The sequence below is a fragment of the Solenopsis invicta genome, chromosome 5 (assembly GCF_016802725.1).
Source record: "Solenopsis invicta isolate M01_SB chromosome 5, UNIL_Sinv_3.0, whole genome shotgun sequence".
NCBI lineage: Eukaryota > Metazoa > Arthropoda > Insecta > Hymenoptera > Formicidae > Solenopsis > Solenopsis invicta.
In genome coordinates this window covers 25,309,366-25,327,437 of record NC_052668.1, presented here as the reverse complement: position 1 = coordinate 25,327,437, position 18,072 = coordinate 25,309,366, and the positions used below count along the sequence as shown (strand labels likewise).

The 18,072-nt window shown below is 39.3% G+C and overlaps 1 protein-coding gene and 1 long non-coding RNA gene across 8 annotated transcripts in view; one reads left to right on the top strand and one right to left on the bottom strand.

The window, feature by feature from the left end:
- Positions 1–18,072, bottom strand: part of LOC105195275 — a 287,417-nt gene that overhangs the window by 147,201 nt on the left and 122,144 nt on the right. The gene's annotated exons all lie outside the window — the stretch shown is intronic.
- Positions 6,540–18,072, top strand: part of LOC105195274 (LIM domain only protein 3) — a 102,115-nt gene continuing 90,582 nt past the window's right edge. For 3 of the 4 annotated variants that reach the window (XR_005574776.1, XR_005574775.1, XM_011160642.3), the window contains exon 1: positions 6,540–7,086. The gene's annotated coding sequence lies outside the window, so the exon portion shown is untranslated. The remainder of the gene's footprint in view (positions 7,087–18,072) is intronic. The other variant, XM_011160641.3, reaches the window with a different exon arrangement.

The window sequence follows — 18,072 nt, the reverse complement described above, 5'->3', positions numbered from 1 at the left end:
AGCTCGTATTGTATAGACAAAACATTCTTAAATTGCGCATTTACGAAATAGAAGAATGCAATCTTATAATGAATCTAATTGGACTGTGCACTGATGCACATTAAAACCGTTGTACATTGATTTAGCCTAAGTGTAAAAACAAAAGCAAATATGTCGAATGATAAAATACATTTTATCACGTGTAGCACAAATAAAGTATATTGAAAATTTCGCAATTTTACCCGTTTATATGTTTCTAAACACGCATCTTTACGTAAATTTATATTTATATTAAACACATATCGATTTACCTACAATGATTCGTTATTATCGTCGTAGTATCGTTCTAAGTTTTCACAAGGAATTATTATTTATGCTGAAAGAATAATTTTACTGCAGTATCTAAAGTTTAGCTAGATACAGATCAGAAAATAATTTCATGTTGGATTATCAAAATTATTACGCAAAGCATTCAAGCATAACGACACAAGTGCCAAAAATTTCAACATTCTAATAATTAATTTAAACGCCCAATATAAATTTTTTAATAATTTAACAGAACTATTTTTAGATCTGTATTTTGGCAAAATTGTTTCTTTCGTGCAATCTTTTATTGGGGTTGAGATTGAGACAAATAGTTGGACAATTGCTTACAAAAGTTGCAACGTGTTTGGAAATATTAATTTAATCCGAGCAAGAGTGCAACTTCAGATTCACCGGACGGTCGCTCTTTGAACGGCGAACAAATTCGGGAACGTCCCTCCATTCTCGTGGCTATCAATTGCGGCTAATCCTTCCCCAAAGCCGCTGAGAAACTCTTGTCCAGCGTGCTGTCTGCAATGATTGCGCGCTCGCGACGTAAAATCACATCTGACACTCATCCGCGAAAGTGTCAATCGCGTCGTCGTCATTTATAAATCGCCGTTCATAATAATTCACGCGCGTTCCACGGCCGTCGCGGATCGATATTCTCGAAAGACCGGCTTTTCGATAGGACAATTAAAACTCGTGCGACTCGGTAGCTCGGTCATGTATATTAGATACCCAATTCCAGCGGTAATCCAGCTATAAATATCTCTGAATTATATTTTCTACCGGGTCCGAGGGCATCGCGCCACGGACGATTTGTCCTGAAAGGGTGGAGAAGGGACGGAGGACGACGTCGCGCGGTGTCTGTTTACCCGTCAATCGTGCGATTAAATTGGATCGCCGGTATTATCTTTTAATCCCGACGCGCCGGTAGAATGGTGCGGCTTTCGGAAAAATCGGTATAAAATTTCGCATTGCACTGGCATACGCTGTCGGGTTATAGTCTCGCAATCGGAGACTGAAACAATTTGGAAACGCGGCACGCAGTACTTTATTTCGCGCAGTAAACTCGAATTCCTGTTTTATACTGGTCATCAATCATCCTCCTTGGACATATGGAGTGCGCGCTAAATGTCCTCTTTGTTACAGATTTCTCAGCCACGCTTCGAAATTCATCTTTCTCTAACGAAAGCATTGATACGTTAACAGCCCTTGCGTACGTCCGTCGAAAAATGTGGGACTTTTCTTAAGCTCAATTTCAAAATGGAACAATAAATGACAAAGTCATATTTTTCAAATAGTATTTTTTAAATAGTTATATTTAACATATATATATCATATATATAACTTATGTAAACCTATGTAAATTTAAAGTTTATAAGTATATACATATTATAAATATATGTAAATTTAAAAACTTTCGTAGAATTAAAGTTTTTTCAACATCTGTTTCTTGAAAAAATAAACTTAAAATTTGACACAGTATTCGACAACTTCATTATTCAGCCCATTCTATTTATTCTTATGTGACTGCTACTTTTGATTTTATTCTTATTATTATATATTTGGACATATTGATTATTTTTCCAATTTGGCTGCTTGTCGAAATCTCTGTTGCAAAAAAGAAAGAACTTATCACAAGTTGCTTTTCACAACCCATTTTAATAAAGAAAAAAAAACTAATATAACTGATATCAATATTTCTTTGACTTTCGATTATATTTACGTATAATTTTGATTTTTTATTTATTTATTTAATGTGATATGTTCCCGGTGATTTTATTTTTATTATTGTTCCGTTTTAATTGTGTAATCGAATAAATCTGTTTGACCCACAATTCGTTATTCATTTTAATTTATATTTGCAGCTGATAAAGATCGAGTAAAGTTGAAACTTTTTCCCACGATATTATTAGTTAATTTCCGTTTTATATATAATTTATATTTAAATTTATATTTAAATGAACGAATAAATAATACTATCATTAATTTGCTCGTTTGTTTAACTCTTTACATTATTTGTTATATTGACCAGCTTACCCCCTTTTTTTATCATTGAACTCTGAAAGCAAAAGACAGATGAGCAATAAAAACTATTTTAACTCTAATAAAACTGAGATTTGGAAATCAGATCAAAACCTAATTCTTTCGGGACGAGAGTTTTTGTCTTGCGCTCTTACGTTCTTTATATCGAATCGCGTATCTGCTGTCGAACGTATTTCTTTTGTCGTAGCTCTTTCGACAGTTTATCTCCCATCGTTATCGCGTAACGAGGGGTACTTTCCCTCCCATCTTTTCTCTCTTTCTCTCCCTCTCGTTCGCGTGAGAGCGGTCGGTAACGGCTAATCCAATCCTATTTACATCGCGGAACTGTCGCGGCGGCATTGACGCGCGCGGAAATAAATCCCGACACGACTAACACGAGCGCCCGCGCGCGTCCACCGCGCCGCGTGTAAATCCCGGGCTTTCTCTCGGAACAAATCGAATGTCGGTCGATGTAAATGAATTCCGCTCTAATTGCAATTATGCGACACGAATGCGCATAAACGTTCGCGTTATGCGATAAATGACACGTCACTCAGAGGCCGGCGCGGAGCGGTGCCCGCGCGCTCGCCCGCTCTCTCACGTCATTGCGAATTTATGAAATGGCGATCGTTATATCCGTATCGGGCCCTCTCGAAACCGTTCGCGTTATAATTGCAATTAATCAATAATTGACGTCATATAATTGGGCGGCCGCCGAGACGACGGACCGTTAAACATTCACGTATGAGCGTCTAGTGGATGGAATACTAAAATGAGCTACCTGGCCTCTCAACTTTGCATAAGACGCTAATCTGTCGTTGACGAATGTGGCATTCTAAGTTTAGACGAAAGACTACTGCAATCATTTTTATAATAATAAATGTAATATTTCTCATTTTTTCTGTCGCTGTCTAACTTAATGCACATTTGGGTGTATCACTGTATTCGTATTTTGATTCGAAAACAAGTTCGTATTTTTGTTGCGATAAATAAATTCGAACTTTAGCAACGATCACGAGCTAATTAGCAATACAATTTATTTTTAAAAAATATCCGTTTTACGCGCGCAATTGTGTGAGATACAATCTCACAAGTATATTTATGTAGAAGAGAAGGTAGCATTATTGTGGCTACTGCATTGCAAATCCAATTGTGTAAAATGTGTAATTATTTTTTACGCATTTGTATTTTTTATGCATTAAATTAAATTTATGGGTGTAATTTTTGTACTTTTTACACGCTCTGACGTGTGTCAATATTAAATTATTAATATTGACACATGTCAGTATTAAATTATATAAATATTAAACACATCTAAGTGTGTGAAAAGTACAAAAATTATGCGCACATAAATGCATAAAAAGTAACAACAAAGTTTTACACACACACACACACAGACAGAGAGAGAGAGAGAGAGAGAGAGAGAGAACGATTTTTTCAAACTTAATAAATTTTATTGTATCCAAACAAATTTGTTATTTGGAATGATCCAAACAAAAAAAATCTTTATTATTTGATAGAAATAACACTATTATTTAAAGTAATATCTTTCAACTAAATAATATATTATTTTATTACAATAAATATACGAACAATGAAACAAATAATTTCTTTATATGAAAATGGCAAAATATATTGAGGATATATCTTTTGTTTCAAACAAATGATTTATTTAAGACAAAAATATATATTGTTTTAAATTAAAATAATATCGTACTTATTGATTTAAACATTGGTTTGTTTAGACCATTCCCAATAAATTTCCCAATAAATTGTATGGATACATTGAAATTTATTAAGTTCAAAAAAAAATTGTTTTCTTCGTGTAAGTGACAAATTCGAACAATTTCTTATGGAATCATTTATTTAGTAACCTGCCGTTGTGTGTGTAGCTACTATGTCAATACACAACAGCCGACGTTTATTATAAAGCATTTTTACTTCTCAGCAGTTTTCAACGAAATTTTTTCAAAGTACATTTTAACATTTAATTATACATACATCTTCATTATTTTTAAAATATCATCATATAATATAAACTCGAGTAAAAAATGCTGTAAAATAAAAATGGCTACTTAACGAGATTTCCACATTTCAAAATATTTTTTCGACAAATCGATTATCACTCTAGAGGACTACATTTAGAAATAATAGCAATATCATTTTATGCTCATTGTTTAATGTTAAACAAGGATAAAATAATATTTTTAATGTTTCTAAACGCAGGAAAATTCTAAATCAGAAAAATTTTTAACGATGTTAAATTAAAAATATACAATTTTGTAACAATATACTGTATTTTTTTTTAAACAAAACCAATTTTTTTAATTTATTTTTGGAGTAGACATCCTTACTATCCTGTTTTCTCTTCCACCCATTATGTAATGTTATCACATTTTTATAAATCACGTCCTAAGTAAATATTTTATAACTTCGAATCTAGAAACTATTAAACAACAACGAATATAATCATTTAAATTTTAATGTAAAATATTGGTTATTAACAAGGTTATTGATTAAAATTGATGCCATATTATTATCTTTTTCTCTAATATTTAAAGATACCTACAAATATTTAACGAACGCAAGTGTGTGTGATAAATCACTATATAATCGCATACAATTATTGCGCTGAGTTGTGTCGTTATCATAAATTAATTAGTGGATCAATAAACTCGGTACCGATAGGTTTTTGGCACGAATTATCAAACAAATGAAATCCGTTCGTGACGAGAACATCTTTAACTCGACGGAATGCCGACCTCGAAAATCCAAGCCATAATCGATGATACATTGCGTCACGCAGTTTCAATGTAAATACCATCTCGCCGAGAGTGAATGGGTAAAATTGGCGAGTACACCGATCGGTAGACAAACCGTGTAAATGCACGATGAGAATCACCCTTGTCCCCTGAATCGAATTTCCGACCGACTCACCAGGTTGTTTAGCCGATCCGATTTATTTATCGGCTAATTGTAATTAGACTTTCGCTTCATCGCGGATTCGCAGCCCCCCGTCAATTATCCGCGAATCGTCCACATTTGTTAACAATCGAACGAACATCGCACAAGTATCCGAACCCGCTCGAATGCACCGGCGAGAATTTCGCTTCAATAAATCGGCGCTTTCTCTCTCCCTTCCCTTTCCGTCCTCCGAGATCCTCTCACCTTCTTTCTCAATATACGTACATATATATATATATATATATATATATATATATATATATATATATATATATGTTTTTTGGTGGTATGCGCTTCGACAGTCTTCCACCTGTTGCTAAAAAAGAAAACTATTTTGCACCGCCGTCGCAATCAATATTTGCACTTTTTCTTACGCTAATAGAGCCATTTTTTAATATTATATAAAACAATATTTTTCATGTTTCGTAAACAACATGAATATATACATTTATATGTGTCTGTCCTATATGTATGTGTAGGTAAATAATGCTAATAAATAGAAACTTTGTAGATAAAAGTTACAAGTAAACACTTTTGTCATCTATTTCATGAACCACATTACATTGAAAATCTCTGTTAAAATTCTTTATCGTTACCAATTAAAAAAATGAAAATAGCTAAACTAATTACCTTTACGTTTTACGCGAATCAATCTCAACAATTTACGCAATTGAAAATTTTAAAAATCTGCATTGGCTAATTTTCCTAATGCAGTAAATATTCTGAACGTGACAAAAAATATTATTATATAATATCGATAATGCAACGGCAACTTTCGCTTTTCAATATCTCGCTCTATCGATTTTTCCATGTAACTTTTCACTCAGAAAACGCTTTGGCCAAAGTGTCTTACAACTATGCCGCGGTGTCTGATATGACACTGTCGTTACTACTTGAGGTTTAATCCTCGTATTCGCCGTACGATTTCCTTCGCGGTAACGAACACTCGAATGCCGCCATTCCATCGTCTCGAAAGAGCACGCCCGTTCACGCGGAAGAAGCCAGTTTGCAAGTTCGAAGCTCGGACGGGAGAGCAGTTCTCGCGCTCGTTACGAGATTAAGGAAAAAGCTTCGTGCCACGAGGGGGTGGCGAGGAGGCGACCAGGGCACCCGGGGCCCACCCATGTAGACGTGCCCCCTTTCGGGGTGTCCTATCACCGACCCGAGCTTATTCCGCCCCTCAAGCTCGGGCCACACCCGCAATCATGCGCAGTTTCCACCCATCGGCCAATGAAAGCGCCCGGCAGCTTGCAAGCTCGCTGCTCCGGCTCCGGCTTTCGTAGCCGAGCCACTCCGACCAAACACCACGTGGCACGCGTCCGAGTTGCACGTGCATTCGCGGAGCTGCGAGAGCCCGGTGCGCGCGCGAGAACGGGCGCTTGCGAGAGAGCTTGCGAGAGAGCTTTCGAGAGAGCTTGCAAAGGGGGTCGAAACGACGGTGTTGTCGCCGGCGGAGATAGCGAGGAACGTGTCTCTCTCTTCACCGTGAAGGATTCCCGTTTCCTTTTCGCGCGATCTCCTTGAACAGCTTTCTTCTGTAACGCGTTCTTTCGACTACTCCCTTCCCTCTTCATCCTCTCATTGCTCTCTTTCTCTTCTCTCTCTTTTGTTCTCCTTTGATTGCTCTTTGTACCTTTGACGCGTTTTATATAAATGATCGAGGCGTTGTCATATTGTACTATTGTGAAAAATTTGACGTGAAAGATTTAATTGTGCTTCGAGAAGCCTGCTGAGATTGACGTCTTTTCTTCTTCGCCGATAATTAAGAATTATTCGCAAAGACGAAGATTTCAACAAGTCACGGACAAGGTAAGAAAATTGTTTACTTGATATTGTCCGCATCAAAGCATATTGTTTTTATACATAGATAGAAGATTAGATAAAAACATTTTGACGTCTTTTAATTTGCATTTTATTGTGCGTCATCAAAGATGTAAATATTCAACATAATTTCTGATGGCAGTCGATCGTAATTAACATTTGCACATTAAAAGTAAAATATTTATAAGAGTAGAAGCATATACGAATAACATTTGCTTGAAATTTAACATTTTTTATATAATAGTAAAAAATATCGTGCGTGATAAGATTAAAAATAAACTACAAGGAATATTTAATTAATCTTTTGGTGATTTATAATAAATTAAAATATTTTTAATATTAATGAAATATAATAATTAAAAAAACATTTCTTTTTTTATTTTAAAAGATATTTCTTTAGAATTCAATTGTATTATAGTCTATTATGTTGATAATTTTATGCTAAAATAAAAAAGTATAAGAAGTTAAATAATTAATAAATGTTTTAAAAGACCTATTTGCATATAATATGAATAGTATCGTGTGAAATGTACTTATAAATTAATTGTATATTAGATAATATATAATTTTAATAAAAATAAGTTTTTTATAGAACTATATTAAATCATACTGTACATGTAAATGAGAATTTGAGATAATGCGGTATACGTAAGAAAGTTTGATGTATAATAGGCGTCGGTGTCGGCTGGAAGAGAGCCGATATTCAACAGTTGGTCCTTCTTTTATCTTTGAAACTTAACCCTCGATGCTACCACCCTTCAAACAGACACCCTCTGTTCGTACACCCTGAGAGAACCACTTCTTGAGGGTGTAACGAAAGTATTTAAAAAAAGTTGAGGGAATTTTCTGCATAAAACGAGGCGAAAATATATACCGAACAATGGAACAAAATAACGAACGAGATAACATCTAAACTTTTCCTCCTATGCTCAAGTTCTTTTTATATCAGATATATAATTATAGTTTATAATAGTCTAATATTCAACAGTCTATTATGAGTCATTATGACAATATATTTAATCAGTAAAGAATTGTTATTTATTCAAGAAAGAAAGACAGGAATTTTCTTCATTTCTTCACAGGAAAATTCATTTTTCTTTCTTTCTGAAAATCAAGATTCTGAAGTTTGTAAACTAATTTCATAATTATAAACTAATTTATTTTTATTTTTGTGTGTATAATTTTCCATATTTAATGTTGCATTATATACAAAAAGCATGAGAAAATATTTTGGAATTTATACTAAGTTTAACAAAAACTGTATAAAATTAAAGATGCGTCTCTCCTTTAATGAAGACGTCAAAGACGTATCATTTGTTACAATCTTTAATTATATATTATCGTAATTAATTTTCAGATTACACAAGTCTATCCTAATAAAATTTATTTGTAATTAAACAAAAAAATTTAACAAAATGGTTGTGGACTTTTTAAGTTTTGTTTCTAAAAGATTTTTTATTTTTAATTGCTTGCAACTCAAATCTTTCTCGCATTCTTTGCCAACAAAAAGATAATTATTAGTTGTCCAAAAAATTTGGATAAAAGTTGATAGATTTGAGGTATCCTGCACACGATATTCTACGCGCTAAGAAAGTTCTATATGTTTCATCCATCTCTTTGCAGAATTACCGCTTCCATTAATGCCGAAATTTTTAAACTCATTTTGCTTCATAATACACGAACACGTTATTCCGTGAATGAGCCAATTTATTCTCAAAAGCACCAATTCCTCCGTCCGGTTGTTCTTTCTTCGGCCGGACAGCAGCGGAGGAATTCGCGGACTCGGTGCAATATAGGTGCGGCCATAGGTGTAACATATTTATGTTGTGAACCGGCCGAGTGCGAGCAATAAATAGCGGAGGCGTGGGAAGGGTGAAAAAGAGAGAGAGAGAGAGAGAGAGAGAGAGAGAGAGAGAGACGAAACGCATGTAGGGGGGCAGTTCGTCGAGGCGCGCGGGGCTAGAGCGATTACGTTTCCCAAACCCCTCGCTCTCTCGCGCGACCGAGTCACCGGCACCACCATCCACCACCGTTTTGCTCCCTACAACCTCCCCCCCTCCCCCGCAAACCCCCAGCCCCTCTCGACCCCGCATCTCCTCGCCTCGTCCCACCGGACCCTTTACGGCGCCCGAACAACCCTATTCGTTTGTTTCCAGCCCGTATGTGCGCATACACGGAGGTATGCAATTTCGGTGTCGGGAATGCGCGCTACTGGACGATTCGCGTATTGTACATACCTGCATTAGTATTAGAAAACTCTTACAAAAAACAAAAAAGGGAAAGATCGTCTTGCTTTGGAAAATCGGCAAGATGTAAAACTGAGAATCAGACGAGAGAATGCCTCGTCGAAACCTGGAGGCACGGTTTCCGTAAATGGTGATTACGCCCTACCACAAGCATTAGATATCATAAACATCCTATTAGGATTACATAACAGATTAATTGGGTAAATGTGAAATTGTACGACGGAGCCACTGAATGGTGCGTGAATCGATTTTTGCAGCCTCGTACAATTTTCGAAGATTCCGAAGGGACACGAGGCTAAACGCGGACTGAAAACACTCGAGATAATTGTCCCAAAAGCGGAAATATGCGAGATTCGATACGAGTGGGGCCGATATGGTATTTCGAATTAGCGCCCCCATTACTCTTCCGCTATTACGGTTACCAGGCGACGTAACGCGCTCTCCGGTAACGAAGCACACGAGTGCATACGGGCAGCTGCGGACACGCGGACATATCGGAACGCAGACTCGACTCGTGGAGTCCGAATCCGGGCGGCATGCTCGCGCAGTTATGCTGAAAATCTTGACTGGAGGACCCTTTCGCATACCGATCGCCCGGTCCAATCCGATCGAGGATGCATCCGTAGGCACGCCGATCGGTCGGAGACGCACTAGTCGGCCAGTCGGGTAACCAAATGATGCATATCTCTCCTCGGTCCGTCGTGTCCCGAATGTCTCGACATGTTGCACGCTCCCGCTCTCTCGCAGGAACGAGGGGAGAGCGGCGGATAGGGCGAGGTATAGGTATCGTCTCTCCGTCTAGGTGGATGGGCGGACTAGCTCGAGAGCCGGGGGCGCATGGAGGAGCAGCTTGGGGAAGGGCCAGAGCAGCGTGTGTATGGTTGCGATGAGGTCGAGAGCTTGCGGCCGGATGCCAGTCTGACCATGTCTCTATCGGCGCGTTACTTGCGAGCTCGTCAGCCTCTCGCTCCTCGGACGCATCCTCGCCAGAATCCGAGCAATGCGGCTCAAGAGTCCGCGCCGGCGCTGCAGCTGCACTCTAGGATGCAGGCTCTCGGCTGCTCCGGCAGCTATATACCGGCCACGATCCTCGACGGGGATTGGCCGGCCGGAATATCATCGAGACGGGGCATTGGGGTGGTCTTCAGTGGCTGCCGGTATGCATGGTAATAGGGGATCTTCGCCGTGGTATCGAAGGAAAATTGCGAGCCGCCCGCGCCACCGTACATACACAGAAATGATAATGCGGAAACATCTTTTTATACTCTGGTTTTTTTTTTATTCGTCTTTTTCGCTTATTTCGCTCCCCCCCCTCTCACTCTCTGTGCAGTAACAATATTCAACATGAGGTAGAATCAAAATACATTCTGTATATCAAATTGTATTTAAATAAATATGATAATAGAGAGAAATGTAAATTTATATAGGTTGATTTTATAAATTTCGCATTTAGCGGTCTAAATTCTGGTCAACGATGCTTTAAAATTCAATGTTATACATCAAATTCGTTGTTATAATTGTGAAATTTGCATTGCCCGCTGCGCATTACATTAATAATTGGGTCGACTCTGTTTAAGCTTTTAATCAAGTACTGACAAAATACGCGCGCGTTGCCCGTCGATTCCCTCTCGCTCGCTGTGTGTGACGGAGGCGCGTCGAATGCGGCTTTTGCAAATGAATTTTTCGGGGCACGCCATCGTTCCGCGTTGATACGTTTGCATCGCTGGTGATTTCGCAGGGCACCGAGCTATATAACGCGCGAGGGGCCGCGGGTAACGAAATTCCCCCGATGCGTGCATCTCACGCATTCCGCAGCGAGATTGCGCAAAAATCGGGCGAAACAAACGCAACTAATTTAACTGCTTTCGAACAATTAATCCGAAGCATTTAATTTAATTGCGCCGCAGCCCGTCGAGTCCGGCCAGCGGCAGTCGAAACAACGACCGGTGCAAAACTCCGGGACGGAATTTTCGGCTCGACGCGATGGCTCGAATTCTTTGGCGCGTGTAAAACAAAATAAAAACATTTGACAGTTGAAAGTTGACCCGGAGAAAGCGTGCTTGTTGCAACATCGACATTTTCGGGTTTTATATCATCTATTTTGGTCAAAATGTCTCATCGAACATTTTAATAGACACACACACACACACACCCTCTCTCTCTCTCTCTCCTTATTTGTTTTTTTTTATAAATAAATCTCAATTTAATTTTTTTCTCTTTAGATGGCATAACAATATAAAAGCCCAAAAAAATTTTCTTTTTGCAATTTCCAACATTATGAAGCATTTCCCGTTTTTAAGAGGCTTTGAATCAAAATTCCATAGACGTGGTTAATTGCTAGAAGAGATTCGCAGAAGACGCTTATTTCTTTGTAATTTTAAATGAACATGAATGGGCGTATGCGTTAATAAAAGCTCAAACTCTCGTGTGAGGATTAAAAAAGAAGGAACGATTGATAAAGCGAATAGACGCGGAGAAAAAGACAGGGACAATACGGGGGGAAAGTGGAGGGCGCACTAGTGGGTGGGTATAATTAATAGCAAAGCCGTATAAATCAGAGACAGGTTGGATGCACGCTGGTACGCGCGGCGTTACCGATGCAGGATTATGCCCAGAGGGGCGGTTACCCCACGACTCGCTAATTTTTCACACAGCCGCCATAATGGTCCGGGCTAATTACTGATTTTTATCTCCGCGAGTTGCTTCCGCGCGCGTGTGAGTGCGCGTACGAGCGTCGGTGCGACCGAGAGGTGTAAAAAGAGAAAAGGGCTCACGGTGATAAAATGCGGCAGGGGGAAAAAAAAACCATTTTTGGGGCTGAGCAGACCAAACAGTCGATTTCATATTACAGCTGCGTGATGCATCAAGCTGTACGCTTCCCCGTCGCGGATAGTATCTCACGTCGCTGCGAACGACTCTTTTCTTTTTTTTTTTCTTTTTAGATGGGTGTATTCAAAAAACGATGCGTTACACCGGCAAAATCGGCGCCCGTTGTCTTCCTTTACATACACGATTCGACGATGTCTCGGCAGCGCCGGAGACTCTTCGTTGCGCTACAGGCCTCTCCAAGTTTCGTGCGCCAGGCGTAGATATTCCTCCGCTTCAGTAGATACAGCTAACCAACCCCAGACACCTATGTACTTAACGTAACCCATGTAAGCTCACGCTAGAACAAATTTACCACCAAGCTGCTCCCTCGTCCCCCGTCCACCTCACCTTCGCCGAGCGCTCTCTCCGAGTCCCTTCTCACCCCTCGTAATTCGCCCTCGAAACACCGATGCTATGAAGTTGTGTTGAACTTTTCGCGAGCATAGTTTGCAGAACACCCTCGGGTGACTGCGAGCGCTTACCTTCGTTCGTGACATATATCTACAGAGAGAGAAAGAAAGAGAGAGAGAGAGAGAGAGAGAGAGAGAGAGAGAACGTCTGACAGAGCGGGAGGCGGGAGAAATGAAAGGTGAGTCGGACGGGTTTTGGATGGGAAAGAGGCGTTTCGTCGTCGCCTGAAAAATTTGCGCGAAATTTTATCGACAGCTCGCTAGATCGGCATTAGCAGCTACCTGTTGCCCGCCACGGTAAAATTTTGATCGGCGAAATCGTATCGATTCAGCGGTTGCTCTCGACTGCCTCGCGATGGGTATGACCTCGTCCAAGTTCATTCAATTATGAGTCAAAAGTACGATCTATCGATACAAAAGCTCAAGATCGCATTGTCGCAAAAGTCTCCGACTCTGAGAAGCTCTTTCTCTCTCTCTCTCTTTCGCGATAAATATCAAAGAGTCGCGTCAGGATGTTAAATGCAATGCAAACTCACCCCCGTGCTCCTCCGTTTTGAGCTTCTCGCTTTCTTTTTTCCTCAAGTCTGTAGATCCTAACTAGTACATACGCGCGTTGGCAGCTAAAATGGTACACGCGTTAGGAATTCTCGGCACGGCAGTCGGAGCCAACAGGCTCCGCAGAAACTTACGGGCCAACTTTGAGGGGGGTATAACGGCATTACAACGTTATTAGATTTACCGCAAGCACCTACCCGGAGGCACTCCTGCACATTACCCACATACCCCTACCGAAGTATAAGTAACCCTAAGCGTCCCATAGAGCTCACCTCGTGGCTCCTCCGCCGTCGAGTATTAAATTATGTGCGTGCGCCCTGTAGTTGCGAGCTACTTCATTTGTTTTTTATATTAATTAATCCCGACTAACATTCACAGAATTCTTTAAACGAGAACAAGACGCAATTAATCCTTGACATAAAAAAAACATTTTTTTAATAAATACGTATGTCTATTATCGAGAAAAAGATACTTGAAAATTTAGTCTTGGAGTATAAATTTATTTCCGAAATAAATCTTTATTTAAGTACGACAAAATAAAATTGTATTCTTAGCAAATAAATCAATTAAGAAAAATGAGACATATTTGACATAAGTATATTTCGTTATCACAATGAAATCTTTTATCAAATCTTTTACCAATAAAGAAAATGTCATATCCGCTTGCCATTTCGACTCTCATTCTCAGTATATATTTATCATTTATTCATTTAGAACGGTAATATATATTTACTTTACATTTTTTGTATCACATATATTTTAATTTCTCATTTTAGTCATGTATGATAGACAACATTGTATTTTAAATTGGTATTTTATACTACATTGCCTGTTTAGAACGTGGCACTTACAAATGCGTGCCACTATATAATTTCGCGTAATGATCGCGTAATAATCGTCGTAAGAGAGAAAACAAGAAACTAATTTAAACAATAGAGAAATAGTCGTGAGAACGAAGATGCGTGTGGCGAGCATAGATAGCGTGGGTGCGAGAAATGCGAGAGGAATTTCGACGCGGTTAGCTATTGAGTAGCTGCCCTTAAGATAAGGGTGGATTCACCCCGTCCCTCATACGTTTCCGCTATCTGACGCTAAACGGCATCGCCGCTCGGTGGCCTTCCGCGGCAAAAGGGATGGCCCCGACAGTTCTCGGTTCTACATAATACGTTGGCACATTACTGTCGAAGCGCCGTTAGATAAGCGGAATTTAGAACGGAGCGGAAGACGGGATTTTTGTACGGGCGGCATTTGTGAAGGATCGCCGGATCTCCGGATCGCCAGATTTGTACGCGCAGCGTTTCTCTGTTCGCTTCTTATCCGAGCAAATTCTCATCCTCGGTTTTGTCGAGGATGACTTACGCAAGATGTTCCTTTGCTAGGATGAATTGTGAAACATTAAAAATCACATAAGAAAAGAGAAAAAACGCAATTGGAATCGCACAGAAAAAAATGGCAATCGAATCAACGATTATTGTCTCGTGTATAAGCAAAAGAGTATGAAATCTTCTTGAAAGAATTTAATAATTTGTAGACAACTTACTTACATGAAGGAACAAATTTCTGTTAACCAGTTACAGAGAAAAAGGTTTCTTTAGATTTGGTATTCCTATTTATTTGACTGAAATTTGTTTTATTGAAATAACATATGCTTATACAAAACATTATTTGTTTGAATAAAAATTTTGTTGTTTTGTTAAAAAAATCTCTCTATTATTCGACAGAAATAGCATTATTATTTGAAATAATATCTTTCAATAATATATTATTTGATTACATTAAGTATACAAACCATGAAGCAAATAATTTATTTATATGAAAATGGCAAAATATATTAAAAACATATTTTTTGTTTCAAACAAAAGATTTATTTAAGACGAAGATAATATATTGTTTCAAATTCAAATAATCGTACTTATTGATTCAAACATTGGTTTGTTTGGATACAATAAAATTTATTAAGTTTGAAGAAATCGTTTTGTCTGTGCGAGATTGTCAAATTCAATTCAAGAAATTTTTATATTCTTGTTTATATATGAGACAATAATTTGATATCTTTTTTTCTATGCAGCATCTGAACGTATGCACACAAATGAAAACTTTTTCATCAGCAGTATCGTGAGCATGACCTAATGTAATGAAGGTATTTTCAATCTGGTTTGTCAGACGGTGTCGATTCTTATCATCGAGCTCCCGACGTTCGATGAAATAACGTCGCCAGCGACGAAACTGATTTCGAGAGCCAGAGAAGACGAGGCCAGCGCAACAAAGGCCTTTACACGTCTCACCCCCAACTCATTTAAGGCTAACTGTCCACAACGGGGGTGCAAACTACCCTTATCTGCGGACGTTTATGCCCACGCCTTATCTGGTAGTCCCCGACTGCCTCGCGCTCGCTAACAACTAGGTATTCTCTCTTCCAAGCCAATCTCCTTTCACGAACGATCTCAAGTTCTCTTCCTCTCTTCTCACAGGCTTGCTTTCTATTTTCTTTATTCTCCCTTAATTTGTAGATCAATAGAATTTAGATTTGAATATGTAAGACGCCTTTTATAATTCTTTTGTCACTCCTAGTAAAAATATATAATAGAAAATATTGCGCTATAAAAAATAACTAGACTATCTTTTTAAAATTTAAATTGGTTAAATAAAAAATGTCAAAATATTATTATCAAACAAATACATATTCGCTAAAAAAAAGAAGAAAAGAAATAAATTGGAATACCAAGAGGAATTTTCAAAACTAATTACACTGAGAAAAAAATACTTCAAAATTTACTTATGTGGGATATAAATGTATTTATTTTAATAAAAAAAATTGAAATACATTTCTGTGAAATGTATACTTTATCATAACGATCAAATGTTTTTTATAACTAAGAAATGTCGAAGAAAACGTAACATTTGCTTGCTAATATTTTGACTTTTTTCTCAGTATGTGAATATGAAGGAAAATTCATTCTCTAATTGTACATTTAAGCAATGTAAAATAATATTTTTACCAAACTGAACAAAGTGTGCAAAATCGATGGTTGACAAATAAATCTGTCTCATTCCACTTATTGTGTTCAACGTATAATTATATTTACGTAATATTGATGATTGTGAGAACAAATTTGTTAAATATCAAATTAGCGCGATTTAACGGGCTTATTGAAAGATTTCGATTTGTGACGCACAGAGGGAAAATGGAAGACAATCGACAAGGTCTCGATGCTTCTTATCTCATGTCATTCCTATACTCTCGTCTCGTTCCGTTTCGCGAGCCGAGACCGTTTCTGAACGACGAGACGGGAGGGTTGGTTCCGCCTGCGGTCGCGGGATGTTGTGGTGAAAACAAAGACGTTACTCGCCCCTATCTGGGGGTTGTAAAGTAACCGTCGAACGACGACGAAACAGGGGCGTAATAAATGAGATAAGCTACGGATAGATTCCTGCGGGAGAGCGGAGGGCATAATCGATGCGTTTCTTCGTAACGCGATCAACGTCGAGCGTTATCTAATCGCATCGAGGGAAAAAATTGGTTCGCGGCGTACGAGTCCGAAGTGACGACGCGATAAATCTCGTACCGATCGACGCAGATCGGTAGTTATTACGAGAGGACAATTAAAAGGATAGAGAAAGAGAGAGACTCGTTTCCTGGTAAATTGGCGTCATCGCTGAAGGGGAACGTCATGCACCGATTGACGTAGAACTAGAAGTACGCGGTACGCAGTATGGATGAAATAGCATATCCGAAGTCTACGTAAGGGTTATTGAGTCAAAAGTGGTGACTGATATCGGCGGGCAGAGAGTGCGCTTGTTTGCGGATTGCGCGTACTAGTGCTTGTAATCGCGCGAGGCGCGTAACGTTACAACGGTCATATTATCGACCGCGCGTCGCATGGTTGTTGTACGTGTTTTTTTTTCCGTTACATACGCCTGAGTGTCTCCGGATGAAACCGCGTCCATCTACATCAGTTTTAGCCCGTAGTTTTTTTTCGGACGTGAAACACGCTCGCCCGCCCGCCTGCCCTCACGCACGCACGCACGCACGCACGCACATACGCACACGCTCGGAGAACGTCGGACTAATTGGAAGTCTTAATGGCACTCGACGGTAATAACGCAGTCGGGATCCGGGTGTGTATGCATCATATCGATCGGAATTTGCAACGGACCCCATTCGCTTGCCGAACAACCCCTTGCGCCACCGTCGACCGGCTTCTCTCGCGATTTGCCGCCCACCCGTCAATGACGAATCAACAAACGGGACGGGTTTGATTTCATTCATTAATTCCGAGCGACTTTGCCCGAGTTGAGTTATATTTTCTAGTTGATTGTGTGTACGGATTATAAGAGAGCGAAAGAGAGAAAGAGAACTGGAGCGGGGCGAGGAGAGTCGTCGAGAGGCGAGCGGAGGTCGTAAGCGAGCGAGAGACGTGGGAGGAGGAGGGGCGAGTGGATACGGTGAAGAGGATACACTTTTCCGATAAACCGAGGAACCGAATAACGGCTGATAAACAGGGTATTAAATGTATCGCCGGTGTAAATCGTCGACGATTAAATTACCGACGATTCCTCGTTTCCTCGTTAACGGGGAGGTTTGTTTTTTTTCTTTTTTTATTTTTCCACCGTCATACGACATACAATTCACCTCGACGTTTTCGACGCACTTGTGAAATTTCGATGCGCGACCTGTAAAAATATGAAAACTCAAACACAGAAGTCCCGGATTTGTTGGCAGTTCGGGTTTCCCGATTGGCAGGACGTGAATTCATCGAGCGTACGCGAGGAGGCAAATAGAAGCCGGAAATGATAACTATCCGCGCTCTGGTACGGTTGTTATCGGTATCCTATATAAGCGGTTATTAGGATAAAAGATGTACGCGCGTGTGCGAGCACGGACGAGGGGACAC